We start from the raw sequence: 16,061 nt of genomic DNA on the forward strand, positions 1-16,061 counted from the left end.
ACACATGTTGCATTCTTCCTCCATCATTTTCAATGTTTCCAAATTGCATTATTATTAGTCATTTTTCTTACCAAATGTTCATCTGTTTAATCTATTATTATCTGTAAAGCTGCTTCTGACTACATGTCCACAGTAAATGATTATTAGAGACGTGTTTAAAGGATTATATGCAACATCCTTCATTTATTCTCTTAGGTAAGGCAAGATCTCTACTTAAATATCAAACTGGGAAAATGTGCTTTGCAATGTTAAAGTTATGTAAAGCTTGAAGCATCAGAATCGGTACTCAGTATCGGCTCCAAAAATCCTGATCGGAGCATCCCTAGTAAAGATTGTTTTCAAAGAGCAAGAATGCTGTTAAAGCTTTTTATTATTATTATGCATGTAATTTAATGTATAATAATAATAGTAATAATAATAATAATAATGCAATAATAATTTGTAAACTAAATAACCTGTCTAAATAAAAGTTAGACTTTGGTGTGTTAAACTTTTAGAGTCTTAGACTTGAGTTAGACTTTCCAAAGGGATAAATAGTTCTTACCAACTTCTAGCCACAGCCGCATGTGATCTATACTGTAGCTAATTAACCATGTTGATGGGTTATTACAGCCTTTTGAGCCTAGTGGGCGCAGAAGGCCCCTACTGGCCCATATTTATCAGCTGATAACCACTGATAACGCCCATTCAATCAAGCGATAACATTTGAATCAGCTGACATGACAGCATTTGTATTTCAAATTTGGAAGAAATCTCATCAGTAGCAGAATTTATTCTCTGTATATACACCATTACATTACATTTTTCTGGATTGACTTTTGTGTGTTTAAGCATATGGATATATATATGCTATGCTCAAGCATATATATATATATATATATATATATATATATGTATAAGTGTCTGGAGGAAGATGAGTAATTACTTATATAATGGTATTTGGCAGTTGGGGCTAATTTCCCTACAACAAAACCAAACCAGCACACAATATGCGGGGTAGAATAAACAAACAAGTCTTTTGCATGTATTTCCATACGTTTGCTGGCACTCCTACAGCAGTCAGCGCTGATATCATTGTTTACACAGCACAGTAAAGAGCTCTATGTCAGAGATTTATATTCACACCAACATATTGTACATTCAGATTCACTAAAACCCCTGCAAATGAGTAGGGAATCTTGCAGAATTTTCACCAGGAGGCACCTCAGAATCTTCTTTCTCTATTTGGTCATACAGCAGAAAGCAGGCTGTTTTCCAGTGCAGGAGGTGCTGCTCTGTTGAGCCATTACACTGTTATTCCACTTCACTAAATGTCCTTGACTGAGATCTGGCATGGTAAACACATTCTTCACTGGCTCACAGTGATGGACGAGGGGTTTCCTCGGGTGACCAGGGAAGCCTCTCTCCTTCTCCCCCAGCAGAGGCAGGTTTTGAGCCAGCTCTCCAAGGGGGAGTCACGCTATAAGCACAAATCTAGAAAACCCGTCTGGCCAACAAACACAAGCCACAAAGTGCATTTTTCATGCTTTTTGACTAAACAATAGTAAAAAAATATATAAACTAGGTTTGTCGTGATTTAATTAATTAATCTTATGACACTATTCCAGCTAAAGTATTATGATACTAAGTAGTATTACGATACTGTAACTTATAACTCAAATTATAAAGAAAATAGTCAGAAATACTCTATGTTATGGTATATTAGGCCTACTTGAATGTAATTCATAATTCCCTTAGGGCCAAAAAGTATTATTTGCCTGTCACTTCAGTTAAAATGTATTTATTCTTTTTGTTTATTTTGTAGATAACTGACCAACAAAAATACATTAAAATAAAGATACAAATTATACCAAATGAAATTTGTTACAAAAAGAGATTTTTTTTCTTACAAAATTAGGCTATTTGAAGTGGTCAAAAATTTTTTCAATGTTTCCTGTTGCTATTTTGGGTTTTTCATCTATTTTTTTTTTCAGTCTTATCAGGTAACAATCCAAAATTATTCAAAATCTCACTTTGTGAGTGGTTCTTTTAAAGAGATTGTCATGGTTGTTGTTGCTACTAAATCATTACAGGAACAGAAATGAATCAATTCAGATGTGTGTTTGAACTGAAGCATTAGAAAATGTGCAATAGGCTACCATAAGGTGCAAATTCTACAACGTTTTGAAACCTTAAAGGGTTTCACAGGCTAATAAAATAAAATGCTCTATTGTCGCACAAACCTGTGAGCATTTTAGGGACTTTTTCACATGCAACATCTATTGTAGGTAAATCATAAAAGACGATACTACCTATTACAAACCACAGTATTTTGGAGCCATAGTATCATGATACTGCCATAGTATTGGTAAACTGTGCAACCATAATATAAACTAATTGAAGGTTAGTTAACGTTATGTGCTTTCCAACCATTAAATGAAGGCTAGGATTGTCAAGCTCCGAAATGACAAGTTTTCTGAGGCCATGTGATAATTTAGTTTCTAAATTTTTTAAAGCCTTCATACACCTATAAACACTTTTCTTATAGTAAACTTTGTAAATTATTATTATTATTATTATTGGTATTAAACAAGACCATACATAGTAATATAAAATACAGAATAAGTAAAATTACAGACTGTCAGTTTACTTATTTTCCCATCATACCCTCAAAAAAAATAAAATAAAATTAATTAAAAATAAACATATCCTCTGAAAAAGAAAAAAAATCAGCAATTTTACAAATCAACGAGTAAATAAGAGTAAAAAAGACAAAGATGAAAAGATCCCTTTAAGGCAGGGGTGTCCAAACTTGGTCCTTTTTTAAATTATTATTTTCCATTATTACATAGGAGTTGAGACAGAAAAGTGTAGGGACCAGAGAGAAGAACAGGATCAGCTATAAACTTTGAGCCGAGAATCGAACTTGGGTCACCATGAGCACCTCAAGGCTATTAGCATCGACTCTAGTAAACTTTTAACTTGCTTAATTTAATAAATTACATAGAAATTATATAAAACACATTTTTGTACTGATGGTTTACAAGAACTCTCCTTGCGTATAACGTACTTATACTGTAAAAACTTATTATTATATAGCCCATACGCACCCCTACTCCTAAATCTAACCCTCACAGGAAACCCATGACAAATTTTAACCCATAAAGACCCCATAAAGTATGATTATTAACTGTTTTGAATTATGAGGACATATGGCATGTTCTCTTAAATCACCTTAATAGAGTACAACTATGCTATCTGTATCTGTTTCACTATAAAAATTCTGTCCTTGTAAACCACCAAAACCACAACATACACACATAATCCATTCATTCATTTTCCTCCGACTTAGTTCCTGTATTCATTAAGGGTCGCCACAGTGGAATGAACCACAAACCTATCCAGCATATGTTTTTTACAAAGTGAATGCCCTTGCAGTTGCAACCAGTACTGGAATACACACATAATCACTCATTATGTGGCTGATATCCATGTATTATTTGTCGAAATATCAAAATAATTATGTAATAAATACGCGTGTTCTGCTTTTCATGACTATGACCATGATCAGTGAATCAATCCTGGCTACTCAATCAGTTTGACTTGTGAACAGTTCATTCAATCCATGTTGCTGAAGTATGGCAATCAAAGATTCATTGAAAATATTTGCCTAAATGAACGTTAAACAGAATGTGTTTACAGACTGGATTTCAATTATTCTCTCATGCAAAGAAGAACTATAGGGAACGTCAAGATTTTTACTGAACATATTTAGTCTATTTCATATGCAAAGCTCTTATTTGAACAACATGGATCACATTTATGACAACTTTGTAGCCTTTCTGTTATTTTTGAGCTTGACACGCCAGTCCATATTCACATATAACAAAAGTAAGGTATTTTATGTTGAATCAAACATGTTTTTGAAGTCTCATTTTTGGCTGAACTATTTCTGTAAGCTAGACATTACTCCCTGTGGAGGTCTGATTTAATTTAGTCTAGAAAGAGGTCCATAAAAGGTATGAATCATCATCTGCGAGCAGCATGAGTTTTATCTGTCACATGAAGGTTGTCCTGTTCTGCTCCAGTGGACAAAAACCTTTCCTCTCTCCCTTAAGATGCTGTTAAAGAGCGGTGGAGTGTCTGTAAACGCTGATGTGTTATGCCCCCTTTTTTGTCCCTCGTCCTCCCTCTACTGGGATTGTCTCTAGAGTGCATTGTGGAAACTAAATGATCCACAGGTCACAGCCATTGCTTGAGAAAGTCAAGGGCTGCTGATGTTAATAATACTGTAGCTGTGAGAGTGTGTAGCTTCAGTATGAAACCTTATATAAACGGCCAAACAGTCATAACAAGAATTTGCATGTTTAATTGTATACGCTTTTAATCTATACATATGCAGCTAAACAGACTAACATTAAATGGTTGGTTCGCCCAAAAATTAAAGTTCTGTTATTGATTACTCATTTCTAATCCCTTTAGACTTCCATTCATCTTTGGAAAGCAAACGACCATATTTTAGATCAGTGGTTCTTAAACTTTTTTCATCAAGTGCCAGCTCAGAAAAAAAATAGTCTCTCCAAGTACCACCAAAATTAGCAGTATTGAAATACAGTAGCGTAGTAGGCCCAGTACAGCAGCTACAACTCTGCACAGTTAAAAAACGTGGCAGATTACCTCAGAAATATAGGCTATATGTCATATATGGAATATTATATACGTCATTTTAGATAGATTTTGAAATGTGTGTTGCATGTACATGACATATTTCCTTCTTCCGCGTACCACTAGAAGGAAGCCTGCGTACCACTAGTGGTACACGTACCACAGTTTGAGAACCACTGTTTTAGATGAATTAAAACTCCTTTTTAAAGGTTGATTTTTAGATTCTTAATCATTCTAATGTGCTTGTAATTTATTATTTACTATGAGGGAGTTTTCTCTTTATTTCAGCAGGTATGTGAAAAGTTTAATATTCCAAATATTGGCTTTTTCCATTATCTCCAAATTGGCAATTTTTTGCGTAAAATGTTTCTTCAGTTTCTGTTATCATCTCCTAGCTTCACATTTGATAATTTACTGGAGAGGCCCACAACTTGGAAAGGGATTATATCATCATTCTACTGTAAAATGATGGCACCAATTGATACATTCCCTCCCCAATTAAAATCTGTGGAAGGACGAGCTGGGATTTGCAAATTTCAGATGATGTCTTATACAGAATTCAGTGCGAGACATGGAAATTGTGTACACTGGACAAACCTCAAGCTCTCAAAGCACTTTCAGCATATAGATCCTGCTTGTAAACGCTGTAATTCCACGCCAGCCACTAATGTACATATGTTTTGGTCTTATATAAAGCTTTAAAGAGACACTATTTTTAAAACTATATCTGTTTTGGGGGTTTATTTATCTCCCCTTGCCCACTGATTGTCATTTTTGGGATTTATCCCATGTCATATAATCTTACAAAGAGACAATCTGATTGCGTAGCTTTTATTGTGCTCCAAGCCAAATTCAAATGACTATATTGCTTAGTTGGAAGGATCAGAAACCTCCAACCCCAAAACAGTGGATCTGTGATGTCATCTTCTTCCTGAAGTTCGAAAAAATTAGATTGGTTCATCTAACCAGTTTAGGCAAATCTGGGACCCATTTAGGAAATAAATCTAAGAACATGTTATATTGTCAAATATAGACCATGTCCTTGTTGGAGTCTTTGTTCCAGGCAAATTGATTCTTTTTCTTTCCTAAGTTACATACAGATTTTAGTTTTTGTTAAGCCACATTATTATTTACTTTTTTACTTGTCGGTAAGTTGTTGTTTTTTAAAGTATCATCTTAAGCGCATATAATCTATACTTTTTAAAACATATTTGTTTTTGTCTTTTTCTCTTGTAATTTGCCATAAAATTCATAATCGTTTTTTTTAATAATAGTTTATTATTTTATTTATTATTTATCTTATTGCATGTTTTATTCTGTCTGCTTTTGTAGTGCTTTGAGTTTCAGAAAAAATGAATTGAGTTTTAAAAATATATATACAGTGGTCCATCGCTAGAATGTACTTCACCTTTCCCTTGCTGTTTCGCTGATTATTTAGAGCAATTTGACATGCTTTTTTTCTACAGCGCATTGTGTTCTACGCCTTGATGAGCGCTTTGTGTTCTGCATCCTGATTGGCTGTAAACCATTATCAGTCAATCTCCTCCGTTCTTTGTCTCCTGTGCAGTACAGAATGTGTTCAGCCTGCACAAATTTACATAAATCTTCGATTGCTAGCAGTGTGACTCTGAAGTGCTCTACTTTGTTTGCAAGTTTTTTTCCCAATAAACTCCACAATGTCGATGAAACATTCTGCACTGTCAAAAACACCTGCAGTAGCACCTAAAAGGCTAAGGAAGATGCTAACCAACACACAAAAAGTTGGACTTCTTGACGTGCTAAAGGTAGAAGTTACGTGGCTGTAGGGCGCCATTATGGAATTAATAAATCTTCTCAAATAAATGTTTAGGCCTTTAAACTTCGAACTTTGGTTTTGTTTTATAATACTGGACATATTTTTCTATGAAGGATTGAACTTTGAGTGAGTTTAAACAAGAGAGAAATGTGTGAAAATGTTAATACATGTATGAGAAAAAATTTATAAAGTGTGTAATGAGGTAGTTTGCTGCCTTAAAACATCTATAATAATTGTAAAAAAATTAAGCTGACTATTTCGTGGAATTTGTCTATTACAGGTTATTTTTAGAACGCAACCCTTGCAAATAATGAGAGACCACTAATATCATCATTATTATTATTATTATGAAATACGAGAGCTCTCTGACCTAAATCTGACATAAATGATAAACTATCCATAAATGTTGAAAATTGGAATCCAAGAGCCTTTGATAATCCATATACAGTCCCAAGAAGTCCAGAAAAGGCACCAAAAACCTTGTCCAACGTTGACTTCAGGGGTTGAACTGTAATTATACGAAGCTTTGAAAACTCTTTTTCCCCAAATAAAACTGTAAAAATTACTTTGTTTGCCGGGTGCAAGTTTACTGTGATCATTTTGCGTTGCTGACTTTAATGGTGCATAATAAACACGTACCCTGACCTGACGAGGAAGAAAAGGCGAACAAAGTTGTATTTGTAGTTTTTTGTTTCACAAAAGTGTTCTTGGAGTTTTGAATGATTACAGTTGAACCACTGAAGTCACACTGCTAATATTGCTGGGGTCCAAACTATCGATTTGTGTTGGGTCAACAAAAAGGTATTAAGTTAAGCTATTAGTTTTTACAAATTTAATTGGATTGAACATAAAACAATTAAGTAGTCTTAAAAAACAGAAGAGTTGTGCTATTTCAGTTCATTTTAAGTAAGCAGTTAGAGCAAACAACAAATTCCTTTTTTCAGTGCACATGGAATTTTTAGTTCAACGTCTGGGGACTGTTGCTGTATAAAATGAGTAGAGGCTCTTTGATGTCATCTAAAATATCTTAATTTTTGTTTAAAAGATGATCAAGGGTCTCAGGGAAATGAAACAACATGATGGTGTGTGATTATATTAACATTTTTCAAAGTATTTTTAACCGTTTTTGGATGAACTAACCTTTTAAAACTCACAAAGTGAACAGCTTGTGAGAATGTGTTATGATTTTGTGCGATTGTCAAATCAAAAAAACTTTCCATGTGATCAGCACATGATAACAGTGTTTTCAGTGTCCCTGAGCAACTCTCTGAGCAACAAAAGTTTGCGCAAACTTGACTTGACTGATTTTGAGTTGCTTATAACATGCATTTGCAACTTTAATGTCAAAAATTGGTTTATAAATAAACTTTATCATGAAAATGAAAAAGGTTTAATGATGGATACATTTAAATAATGATAATAATTAATAATAATAGTATATCTTTTCTGCCATTTTTTATTATTATTACTGTTTTCTGTCAGTTTCATAGTTATGGTTATAATAATGCTGATGCATACAATTACATATAATATACAACAACATTATTATCATGATACTTTTATTATACTTTAGTGTAAAGAACAAAATAGAGTAAAGTAGACACAGATGATTTCCAAAAAATGACCTTTTTTCCCAACAGAACTAATGTTACTGAATGTGATGGAGGTCGAACCTGTTAAAGAAAACAGCAAGCAGAGGTTCTGGTTCATTCTGCAGTATCTGAGGTGAAACAGATGCTAATGGTGTCGTGTGGTTTTGGCCACTGCTGTAAGCACTTAAAAACATTAAGATTGATGGACGGGTCGTGTTTACCAGACATTCAGATCTGAATACCACACGATTATCTGAATACCACGATCCTCGACTACACAAATGAAAGTTTAGTGGAAAGACAAAGTGAATCTGAGAGACATTTCTGCACTGATGGAAATGTTCAGGATGTGGGAAAACAAAACAGCTGGAAAGCTTGCAGGATAATATAGGAGTCGTTCAGAGAGACGCGGTCAGGTCAAAATTATATTATAAAGCAGGGGTTCTCAAACTCGGTCCTGGAGGTCCGGTGTCCTGCAGATTTTTGCTCCCACTTGCCTCTAAACATTAGTTAGCCAAGGTGTGTCTGATTGAGGTTGGAGCTAAAATCTCTTGGGCCTCCAAGACCAAGATTAAGAACCCCTGGTATAAAACAACAGATCTACATCACATAGAATGTTATTTTCTTTCACATCTTACTTTCTCAAAGTGTACCATATATTGACCTTTCAGATTTTAAAAGCACACATCCAAACAGCTAAAAGCTGGATTTCTATGGCTTTTTGCCAATTGAACATGCTTCTTGTTAAAGATTTATTGGGGTAAAACATATACTGTAAAAATGGCCACAGAAACTTTATAAAAAAACTGTAGCCTGGTTAACAATCAGTTTCCCTAATATATACGGTAAATAACAGTAAATTGACTTTCTCAAAATTCCCTGCATGACACTTTTTACAAAAATTTTATATTTTTTGTTAACATTACTATGGTACTTCTCAGTTTTTATTTATCAGTTATTATGTGCTTTCTATACCTTCTATATATTAGTATTTTCCTCTGCTTGTGAAAAAAGTTAAATGATTACTGGTTTATTATATGACTTTCTCAGTTCCACATGTGTATGGCTGTGATTTAGTCTGTGTAACAAATGTAGTGTATGATGTGTAGATGTTAGTACTTCAAATCATTGTTGTACAAAACTACAAAGGAATGAAATACAGTACTGTTGAAATTTAATTTGTGGTATCTACCATATTTTTAAGGGAAAAACTCTGGCAACCACAGCTGCCAGTTTTTTTTTTTTTTACCATAAATTCTTACGGATTTGTTTTTTTAACCTAATTTAAAAGTTCTACATTTATATTGGTAGCTAACAGAAAAATCAAGTTAAATATTTAATAACTAAACTAGAATACTATTTTGCAGTCTAACTATACGTAGAAAACGAAGCAAACCAGAATCTATTACCTGTAATGTTTTGACCACCAGGATGGCTGACGTGGCAAAAAAAACGAACACAGGAACGATGAAATTCCAGATGTGCGTAATGAAAGATGACATGGTAAATATCGGCAAGACCATGCGCAAGTGTGCCTGTGTGCAATCGCAACGTACACTGGAATTCGAGTGAAGGAAAGTGCAGGGTGATGCGAATTTCTCATTTGTTTCCATACAAAGCATTCAAAAGCACAATTGGCTCATGCAAATACACTGGTAGACCAAGCTCAATGTGCAGAGACCGCATTAAAACTCCCTGGCATGCCTGCAAGGGCCACGAGCAATGCAAATGTTGTCTTCTACAAACTCACCTGGAATTCAGAGAGTTTGAAACAGCAAAGGGAAGAGCTTATATAACTACTATAAAGGATTTTATTCCAAAGGTTGTATCTGAAAGCCCATTCTTCTATTCTTTATTTGACAAGGAATGTCTCATCCAATACACTGAGAAAATAACCTTTAAAAATAGCCAAATCAACATAAATGCCCATTAAACATTATAAACAGCCAAACAAATAGATAACCAAAAATCTAAACTACCCTAAACAGCAACATGGTCCACTCATTACAGACTGTAATCAATTTTGTTTATTTCACAACCATTTCTCAATCTAAAATGCAAATTTACCAACTAGTGATAATTTCTACTACGCGCAGGAAAAAGAATGGTAATGTAATTCGGCAGAACGCCCAATAATGGCTTAAAAGTGTATAATAACATATCTGATTTCTTCAATTTAAAGAAAACCAACCTATTTTTAGAATTGTAATAAGTATGTAAAAAAGCATTAATTAAGAAATGAGAGCTGCATGATAAATATCATCCAAACTGTTTAGTAAATATGTAGAGGCATGCATGTGGATAATTTAAATATTCGATGTACAGTACTCACTATAATTCACTGTCTAGTAGTTGCAGTTGAAGTCAGAATGATTAGCCCCCCTTTGATTTTTTTTTCTTTTTTAAATATTTCCCAAATGATGTTTAACAGAGCAAGGAAATACTCACAGTATGTCTGATAATATTTTTTCTCCTAGAGAATGTCTCATTTGTTTTATTTCGGCTAGAATAAAAGCAGTTTTAAATTTTTTTTTAAATTTTAAGGTCAAAATTATTAGCACCTTTAAATATATTTTTTCTATAATCTACAGAACAAACCATCGTTATACAATAACCTAATTATCCTAACCTGCCTAGTTTACCTAATTAACCTAGTTAAGCCTTTAAAATTTCACATTAAGCTGTATTGACCTTATTCTCCGCAGACGAGTGGGCGCTGCCATTTGAATCTTTTTGGCACGAGACTTCCGGTCTCATTCACTTCCATTCATTTTTAGACATTAAAAACTGCTAGTTTCGCTGTTTGATATTGCAAACTGATATTTCCTTGTTATATTATTCTATTTGGTCTGTATAGTCATGCAAACATTTGTTTGTAGAGCAACTAGTTTGACCGTTTTTTGACGTTTATTATTCCTTGTCATTTCTCCCATAGGCGACTGAAACGGAAGTTCTAAGACAATCGCGAAAACAGGCGCACTTCCGCATTTTAGAATAAGGTCAATAGAAGTCCCATGATGACAGTAAATAATATTTTACTAGATATTTTTTAAGACAAAGATAAAATAAATCCGTTATTAGAAATTAGTTAATAAAACTTCTGTCTGTTAAACAGAAGTTGGGGGAAAAAAATAACGAGGGCTAATGATTATAAGCAACTTATGTAGCTGGACATCGCCAGAAGTCACTCGCTCTCCAGTGAAATGGATGGTCACTTGTTTCTGTGTGTTGCTCATAGTATGAATAGGGCTATGCAAAAGGTGAAATGGGTATTAATTTTGTTTTGCCTGTATGTTTTTTAACTCTCAAAAAGTGCCACTCACTCGCTTTTTATTTCAAGGACCACATATTTAGCGAAAGATCTTCTACCTACCTCTTGGCCAGAGGGCAAAGTTAGGTTCTTGTTTGAAGTAACTCAGTTTCCTTCAGCTTATTTTACTGTATTTATCAACGCTGTAAAACCCATCTTCATGATGTCTCAACACAAATTGATAAAGTTAACTTAATTGTTTTTACAAATTTAAGTTGATTGAACATAAAACAATTAAGTTGTCCCACAAAAACTCTTAATAGTTTTGATTAAGCTCATTATAAATAAGTAGTTTAAACAAGCAGCAAACATATTCATCAAGGGTTGAACACAGGGTTGAAAACACTTCGCATTCAGGCTCAGGCTGGGCTCAAATCAGGGACTTTCTTGGTGTAAGACAATCGTGCTAACCCCTGAGCCACCATGTCACCCCTTTTGTGTGAAATATCTCTTTAAAAATTGTTTTAAATAAATGGTTTCGGTAAACGAAAGAGTAATGTTTGTTTCTGACTAACTGGGTTTTGTGTGTGGGTGTATCTATAATGGGTCTGCAGAGTGCTAGTCAAGCGCGTCGGTCCTTTACTTATTTAAACATTCAGATGACCGTCTCAGTGGTGTTTTAGACTGAGATGAGGTCAGCACCTTGTTTTGACATTTACCAAGGTGATTTGTGAGAAACCGACTTCCTTTTTCCAGAAACCTGATGATAAATGAAATATTCCTGGGACTCTTGTAGACCGAAGATGAGACATTAGCAAAGTATGTCTTTCATTTCAGGTTTAAGAGTTTGTAATCTAACAGAGTACTGCTGTAGTTTGTTATAAAACTAAAATAGCTTGTATTACTTAAAATATAACAAGAAACAGAAATGTGCGAACATCTTGGATTCTCAAAGGTTGTTTAGTTTATATCGGTAAAACAACACAGTGTTTAAAACACGAATTGCTGAACACAGAAGTAAAACATGATTAAATGATGTAGGAAATTCTGTCACTGTTTATTTTAATGCATTGAAACAAAGCCTTTCGACATTATAATATATTGGCATTGAACATGTGAAGGTTCCAAGAAGGGGTGGGGATATTGATAGACTTTTATTGCAGAGTGAAGCGTTTTACATTTACACATTGAATACTTTGTCTCAGACAGGTTCCATTTTGGATTTTGATTTGAAATCTTTTTTGGAATTGTATGAATGTATCTCATATTGTCGTATGTATTCTGTTGTATGTATGTGTGTTTGTGTATATAGCACATTTATTGTGTATGGCCATACACCCAAAGAACTTCACAATCCAATCATGAGGCAAATTATTCCTTTAAACTTACAGATAAGTTTGAAACCATTTTACCCATCACAGAAAACACCTTAAACAGTTTCACACAAAAGTTGGATACAAAATGTCAAAACACAGCCGGTAAACAAGCCTCTCTAGACCTTGTAACTTACATTAAGAATAGGCAGGGTCCCATATTTGCATGAAAAAACACATTTGCATACTGTAACAATCTAAGGTTAGCATTCTTAAGCAAACTACTGTAAAACCATAAAACTAAAATAACTTGTGTTACTTGAAAAACTTTCTGTGAGCTAGTTGCCAAGTAAATAAATACATTTAAAACTAAACTTACAACTAAGCTTGCAATTTTTTTAATTAAAATTAAAAGCTAAACAAAAGAAATCATAAAAATTTATATAAAAATGTTGAAGTCAGAATTATTAGCCCCCCCCCCCTTTGAATTTTTTTTTATGTTTCCCAAATAATGTTTAACAGAGCAAGGAAATTTTCATAGTATGTCTAATAATATTTTTTCTTCCAAAGAAAGTCTTTTTTGTTTTATTTCAGCAAGAATAAAAGCAACTTTTAATTTTTTTAAAAACATTTTAAGGTCATAATTATTAGCCCCTTTAAGCTATATATTTTTTGCTAGTCTACAGAACAAACCATCGTAATCGATAACTAGCCTATACCCTAACCTGCATAGTTAACCTAATTAACCTACAGTAGTTAAGCCTTTGAATGTCACTTTAAGCTGTATAGAAGTGTCTTAAAACATATCTAGTTGAATATTATTTACTGTCATCATGGCAAAGATAAAATAAATCAGTTATTAGAAATGAGTTTATTTATTATTATATTTATTAAAACTATTATGTTTAGAAATGTGTTGAAAGTCTTCTCTCCGTTAAACAGAAATTGTGGGGAAAAAAATAAACAGGGAGGCTAATAATTCAGGGGGTTAAATCATTTTGGCTACAACTGTACATTAAAATTTTCAAAAATTCAAAGCAAAATTATTAAAACTTGTCCAAATAGTTTTTAAAAATCTAAATATCAATTAAAAAAATAATAATAGTAAATAAAAAGAAATAAATAATAGTAGTAAATAAAGTAATAACAATATTAAAGTAAATAAGAAAACAGAAGTTACTCTGTAATACTAAAATAACAATGGCAAATAACATTTATTTACCTCATGTTGTTATAAATTATTCTTGTAAACTTTCAGATAAGTTTGAAACCATTTTACCCATCACATGATATGCTTTAAACAGTTTCATCAGTCATTATTTTACCATTTAAGTACCATTCATTTTTATGAAATCACTAACTCTACAAAAGTTGCATACAAAATGTCAAATCACGGCTGGTAAACTAGACTCTCTAGACCTTGTTACTTGCATTCAGATTAGGCAGGGTCCCACGTTTGCATGCAAAAACACATTTGCATAACTTGGTTTGTGGTTGGAGAAATACTTACAGCATTACTTCACCTAAAAAAGGGAAAAACCTGTCAAACACTGATCCCTTTTGGTCAACCGTTTGTGAAATTACAATCAATGCGAACTGAGCATTGATGAAAAAGCATGGCGAGCATCATGAACATATCATAAATGCAGTCTATATGATGATTGTGTTAAAGTATAATTTACTACAGTTGTGGAGGAAATAGTTCAACATTTAAAATCTAAGGTATAATGAAAAAAGTCGATTGAAAATATTGACTTTGAGTAATTATCGACACAAGTGCAGACAACTTGTCTAGACAGGCCTAGAATCAGCCTAGAATCTTTTGAATGAAGGGAGCAAATCACTTAAGAAAAGTTTTAGTTCTATATTTATTTATCATGACCATATTTTTGTTTTAATTTGAATTAACTCAAGTGTATGAATGTGAATCATTTCACTTAGTGAATACTTCAAATTCTGATTCTTTCATTCTTTCATTTTTAAGTGGAAAGTATTTGCGGCATGTAAACAAACAAGCTTTTCACCCTGATAGGAGTGATGTTTTGCGGTGCTTTTTAAAAATGATATTCTAAATCTATTTGCAGCTCATTTCCTCATTTCATAATTTGTTTTTAGAAATAAACCCCTTGAATATTAAAAACATACTTTCAGCAGTTTGTAGAATGAAAACTGTCATCTTTAATAGTATTACATTTCACATATACACACATCCAGGTCAAAAGGAGAACTAAAGGTTAGCGGCCTCCCCTATGATGATACGTGCAATATCATCTCAAAACCACAAAAGTTTCCGACAGCAGTGCACACTGGGAACCACCAGACACACATGAGTGTTTGCGTGCAGCACTAGAAGACAAGACATGCTTATTTTTGCTGAAGACCACAGGTTGCTACTCTGTAAGCATCAACAATCAAAGCAAAGGCCAGGCATAATATTACAAGAAAAAAATCTATTTCTTGAAATCCACAGCAGGTTTACATGCATCACAATAAGTTGATAACTCAATATCTCATATAATAATAACTCAATAACTCATAATATCAGCTTACCAATCCCCTGGTCTAGATTTAGATGCAAACTTTATTCTAAAGAAGAAAATATTATTATTTAAATTAAGCTGTTTAATTACATGTTACAGTAATGGCACACAACATTTTGTTTCTAAACAACCCCATTTGACACTCCTTCCAGAATTTTACATACAGTATGTGACCCTGGTCATAATTGTAAGTTTTAGGAAATAGTCAGGATAGGACAATATTAGGTTGAGATAAAGCTATTTGAAAAGGTTACACATTTTGGGTTTAAAAATGTCCAAATTAGATTCTCTGCAATGCACGTTACTAATCAATGTTTTGATAATAAAGCAATGTTTACAAAATATTCTAATGGCATAAAAGAAAAATCGTCAATTTTGAATTACATGATTTATTTTCGGCTATTGTCAGAAGTATATCTGTGAGCGATACATTTTTTGGTAGGTTTTGTGGTCTAGGGAAACATACAGTTTGTCTTAATTATTGTATACTTTATATACATTTTGCATGCATTTTCATTATATGAAAGATTCAAGTGCTGTTAAATATTTTGAGACCTATCATACACCCAGCACAATAAGGCGCAAGACCTGTTTGCCCCGACGCGTTGCTATTTTCAAGAAATCTTATTTTTCCATTTTTCGCCATGTTGTTTAAATAGCAAATCCACTTGCGCCACTTTGTGGACTCATGGGTTTTTCGGTCTAGAAAGCAGGTGTGTTAGGGCGCATTGTCCAGTGCAGAGCGCGTTACTTGTGCGCCACGCTTATACATTGCTTAATACACACAGGATGTACAGCAATACAGAAATATCTTTACAAATGAAAAAGAGTTAAAGGAGTAAAATATAAAAATATATATTATATGGGGGAGGGGGGTGGGGGGTCTGGTGTTTATTTAGTTAATTCATCACTATTTGCTTTTGTATA

At 33.4% G+C, this 16,061-nt stretch overlaps 1 protein-coding gene and 1 long non-coding RNA gene across 6 annotated transcripts in view; one reads left to right on the forward strand and one right to left on the reverse strand.

The window, feature by feature from the left end:
• Nucleotides 1-16,061, forward strand: part of LOC141379398 (uncharacterized) — a 74,003-nt gene that overhangs the window by 29,909 nt on the left and 28,033 nt on the right. Inside the window, exon 3 of one of the 2 annotated variants that reach the window (XR_015518826.1) lies at nt 7,384-7,435. The exons of the other annotated variant lie outside the window; for it this stretch is intronic. This is a non-coding gene — a long non-coding RNA (uncharacterized LOC141379398). The remainder of the gene's footprint in view (nt 1-7,383; nt 7,436-16,061) is intronic. 2 annotated transcript variants of the gene reach the window in all.
• Nucleotides 1-16,061, reverse strand: part of itpkb (inositol-trisphosphate 3-kinase B) — a 64,414-nt gene that overhangs the window by 17,739 nt on the left and 30,614 nt on the right. The gene's annotated exons all lie outside the window — the stretch shown is intronic.

This window comes from Danio rerio, chromosome 20 (genome assembly GCF_052040795.2).
Source record: "Danio rerio strain M-AB ecotype USA chromosome 20, GRCz13ab, whole genome shotgun sequence".
NCBI classification, from domain to species: domain Eukaryota; kingdom Metazoa; phylum Chordata; class Actinopteri; order Cypriniformes; family Danionidae; genus Danio; species Danio rerio.